Source organism: Trachypithecus francoisi, unplaced genomic scaffold, assembly GCF_009764315.1.
Source record: "Trachypithecus francoisi isolate TF-2019V2 unplaced genomic scaffold, Tfra_2.0 Lachesis_group15, whole genome shotgun sequence".
In the NCBI taxonomy this organism is placed as follows: Eukaryota; Metazoa; Chordata; class Mammalia; order Primates; family Cercopithecidae; genus Trachypithecus; species Trachypithecus francoisi.
Genome location: NW_022681460.1, coordinates 65,256,351 through 65,261,366, shown reverse-complemented (window position 1 = coordinate 65,261,366; position 5,016 = coordinate 65,256,351). Strand labels below are relative to the sequence as shown.

The 5,016-nt window shown below is 47.6% G+C and overlaps 1 pseudogene; it reads left to right on the top strand.

Annotated features, from left to right (window-relative positions):
• The first annotated feature begins 1,657 nt into the window (after positions 1-1,657).
• On the top strand, positions 1,658-4,169 carry LOC117097384 (annotated as a pseudogene).
• The last annotated feature ends 847 nt before the right edge of the window (positions 4,170-5,016 follow it).

Genomic DNA, 5,016 nt, shown 5'->3' with positions numbered 1-5,016 from the left:
ATTTTTAAATATTTTCTCTCATTCTGTAAGGTTTTTTTTAACCTTCTAAATGGAGTCCTTTTTGAAGCACAGAAGTTTTGCATTTGCATGAAATGAAATTAAACTACCTTGTATTTTGCCATTTGTGCTATTGGTATACAGTACTTAAGAAGCCTTTGCTAAATCTGAGGTCACAAACATTTACTGCTGTATTTTCTTCTGAGACTTTCATAGTTTCATGTTTTAGGAGGACATCTGGCATTCATGAAGAGCTAGTTTTTGTGTGTGCTGTAAGGAAGGGGTATGCTTCATTCTTCCGCATGTGCCATCCAGTTGTCCCAGCACCATTCACTGTAGTGTAGGATGCACCTGCGCAACCTCCTGTCCCTTCCTCCTGCACTTGGCTTCAGAAGTGCATCCTGCTGAATGGTTCTTCCAGGGTTTCCACCAATGAAATCCCCTCATGTGAATCCCATGTAGGCATCTGCTTCTCAGAGGACCTGGATTAAGGAGTGGATTCAACAGATCAAATTATATTTCATAAGATGGAACTTTCTGAGAATACTGACACTCAACAGACCCCTGAATACCTCAAAATTAAGAAATTTGCATAAATTGATCATTGTGGTTCCACAAGTCTCCTGTCAACTTAGCTTATTGGTGTTTAACTTTTTTTCTTACATCTGCTGTTTTTGCTGCTGTTGTTGTTGTTTTCTTTGAGACAGGCTCTCACTCTGTCACCCAGTCTGGAGTGCAGTGGCACCACCACGACTGCCTGCAACCTCAAACTCCCAGGCTCAAGTGATCCTCCCACCCTTGCCTCCTGAGGAGCTGGGACTACAGTCATGTGCTACTACCCTTGTTCTATTTTAAAATTTTCTGTACAGACAGGGTCTCATTCTGTTGCCATGGCTGATCTCCAACTCCTAGCCTCAAGCGATCCTCCCGCATGGGCCTCCCAAATTTATGAGATTACAGGCATGAGCCACCCCTCCTGGCCCAAAAAGTTATTGCATTTGAGTTTTTACTTTTCACATGGTTGTAAGACATTATGTAGATTTTTAAAATCCTGTATAAGTAATTTGGGTAATGCTATACAATAAAATGTTTCTTTCACTATGTAGATTTTTAAAATCCTGTATAAGTAATTTGGGTAATGCTATACAATAAAATATTTCTTTCAGCCACAGCTTCCTAAAAATAGAAGTAGCATTAAAATGTGCTACATTTGTCAAATCTGGAAAATGTTTCAAATCTTTAAGGTGATTCTGACCTCTCATTTTGATTGACACAGTAATCCATAAAAACAAGTAAAGCACCCACTCTGATCTGGAAGGGGTAAAGAGGTAAAAGTATTGATAAGTGACACCCTCTTTTGTAGACATGACCCAACCTAAATATCTCATGACCCACAAAAGAGGGTCCTGTGCTCCCCGCTTCTCTAGATTTCCATGCAGTCCTGAAGCACTCTCTGGCTGTCTCTGCAAGTGGCTACACAGCTCCTCCTGGTCTCTGTGGGGCTCCTAGTCTCCAGGTCCTCTAGGCCAAGGGGCTATCATGCTCACCAGTTCCCAAGAAGGGTACACCCCACCGTGGGAGGTGGAAGAGACCAGGTGTAGCTGCTCCTGCCCCTACCCCTCTCCTGATCAGCCAATCTTAATAGGAGGAAGGAGTAGGGATGAGTGGAGCCATGAGGGTTGGTGCTGGAAAGAACAGAAATGAAGACCTTTGTCCAATCCCCTGAGCTATGGGGATCCCTTTCTGAGTTCTAGCAGCCCTGGGATAGTCTGATTATTAGATTCCTCTGATGTGTCTTAAATCCTATCATATGGCAGCCACCGTGCTAGGTGCTGGGTTTACATGTGGGTGATGGATGTGTCCAGTCCTCAAGGCATGTAGAATCCAGGGACAGAAACAAACACCCATGCGGCTGCTGCTGATGTGATGTCCTTGAGTTGGTTGGGGCTATCAGAGGGCAGAAGAGGGGGTGACTCATTCTGCCTGGGGAGTTGCATGGAGGCTTCTTGAGAGGTGGCATTTCAGCCTGTTCTTATAGGAATAGGAAGAATACAGCGCGGCCAGGTGGGAGGAGAAGATAGGACACACAGCAGAGGGATAAGCATGAGCGGGAGGCCAGGGGATGCAAATATCACGGAAATTTGCGGAGCTGTGAGAAGTCTGCAGTAATCAACCCTCAATTCCTGAAGGAGACTTTTCCCACAGGGAGGAGGGAATGTGAGGAGAGAAGATAGGGAAGGCAAGGTGGGCAGGAACCTCCCTGGAGTCCCTGTCTCCATCCACAGCAAATCAACCAGGAAATCAATTCACCATTCATGCATGCATGTTATCACACACACACACAGACATGCATGCACACACACACACAGACATGCATGCATAGTTTCTCACCCCCCCCACCACACATGCACACACACACACTCACCCGAACACACACACATACACAAATGCAAGCAGAAATACAGAGACAGACACACACATACACGTGCACACACAAAGACACATAAACACTAGGGAGAACCTGGTTGTCATCTCAAGAGTTGTTATGTCTGGCCCATCCTGCCCACTCACCTGTAACCTTGGGTGCTGTCTCTCAGCTCATGAAGGATTTCTGAAGCCATCAAACAGGATGTTACTGTGTGATCTTAAACACTCAGACAGCTCCTCACTCTGATCTTCCAAGGGTCCCCTTGGTCCTGTGATAAAGCAGTGTCCTGTTGGTTTTCACTGCAGCAAAAGAGAACCCTCTCTCCTTGGGCAGAACTCCTGGGCCACCAGAGCACACCCCTCTGCTCTTTGCTGTCAGAGCATCTTGATCTGCAGGGTGGGAGGAACTGCCCCAACCCCTAAAAAGGAACCATTTATTGACCCCCTCATCCACCATGATGTCAACGTCTGTTCTGTCTTCTCTGTAGCCCTTGGCTGTGGATCCCAAGCTGTGTGCCAAGGAGCTCAGGGCACAAATTTGCTGTAAGCAATCCCTCTGGGCTTACTGAATTATTTGAAAGATGAGAAGTGCTATCTTCTGGTACACTGCTAGGAAGTACTACTCCAAGGTATTTTATAGTTTCAACATTAGACTATGCAACATTGCTTTAGATGACATGGTATTTTTACAATCTATGATTTCAACAGTTGCTGTGATAAAAAAAAAATGAACCCCTGCAAAAATTGGTATGAAATAGGAAATGAGGGTGGCTGTGCCCAATCTGCTTCCAAGGTTTGAGAAGTTGCTCAATGCCCAACAGACACACATGTCAATTAGTAAACACTTGTGCTTATTTAAGAATGAAATAGGGGCAATTCATGTGGAGGTCAGAGTAGAAACAGGCGTGAGAGGATCCAGCAGAAGAAAATACGGCTGCCAAAGAGTTCGAGCCCATTGGCAAGTTTGGCCTGGCCTTGGCTGTTGCAGGAGGTGTGGTGAACTCTGCCTTATATAATGTGGATGCTGGGCACAGAGCTGTCATCTTTGACCCATTCCGTGGAGTACAGGACATTGTGGTAGGGAAAGGACTCACTTTCTCCTTCCATGGGTACAGAAACCAATGATCTTTGACTGCCATTTTCGACCATGTACTATGCCAGTCAACACTGGTAGCAAACATTTACAGAATGTCAACATCACACTGCACATCCTCTTCTGGCCCATTGCTAGCCAGCTTTCTCCCATCTTCACCAGCATCGGAGAGGACTATGATGAGCTTGTGCTGCTGTCCATCAGGACCGAGATCCTCAAGTTAGTGGTGGCTCACTTTGTTGCTGAACTAATCACCCAGAGAGAGCTGGTCTCCAGGCAGGTGAGTGACGACCATACAGAGTGAGCAGTCATCTTTGGGCTTATCCTGGACGAAGTGTCCTGGACCCATCTGACCTTCAGGAAGGAGTTCACAGAAGCAATGGAAGCCAAACTTGTGGCTCAGCAGGAAGCAGAGAGGGCCAGATTTGTGGTGGGAAAGGCTGAGCAGCAGAAAAAGGCAGCCATCATCTCTGCAGAGGGTGACTCCAAGGAAGCTGAGCTGATTGCCAACTCACTGGCCACCGCAGGGGACGGCCTGATGGAACCGTGCAAGCTGGAAGCTGTGGAGGACACCGCGTACCAGCTCTCACTCTCTTGGAACATCACCTACCTGCCGGCAGCGCAGTCCATGCTCCTCCAGCTGCCCCAGTGAGGGCCCACCCTGCCTGCGCCTCCCTGGGTAAACTGGCCACCGACCCGATGATTCTTAACACTGCTTTCCTTCTACCTCTTTCCTGGAAATCACTGTGAAATTTCATGATTGGCTTAAAGTGAAGAAAATAAAGGTAAAATCACTTCAGATCTCTAATTAGTCTATCAAATGAAACTCATTCTTCTCACATCCATCACTTTTTCATCTATCTCCCTACCAAAAATTGCCAAGTGCCTATGCAAACTGACTTTAGGTCCCAATTCGGGGCCTGCTGGAGCTCTGGCCTGGGCACCAGCAGTTGGCAGCACACAGCCAGGGCAGGACAGTGGGTGACGGACTGGGGAACACAGGTGTCTGCCTGGGCCCACATGTGGCCTCCATCCTGTTGCTGATGGAAGATTTGCAGACAAGGGCACACATGGCTGAACTGAGAAGGCAGGCCTCCATCTTCCCAGTGGTTCCTGCACAGATGCTGCTGAAGAGAGATGCCGGGGAGGGGCAGAAAGGATGTGGTCCCTCTCTTACTGTAAGGCCAATTCTCTCGCACTGTGCAACCAGCAGAAGCAGGTGTGTGTGAACTGGACACAGATGGGAGAATCTGCCCCTGTTGAGGTGGGTGGGCCTGATTGTTGCCCCCCAGGGTCTTAAAACTTGGATGGACTTGGACAGTGAGGAGGCCTGGACTGAGATGTGAGTCCTGTCGAAGACTTCCTCTCTATCCCCCACCTTGGTCCCTTTCACATACCCAATGGAATTCCAACTTGAAGGATTGTATACTGTTGGGGCTAGATGTGCTGCCAAGGATATGTCCGGCCTGCGTTCCTGGCTCCCTCGTTCAGAGACTGCC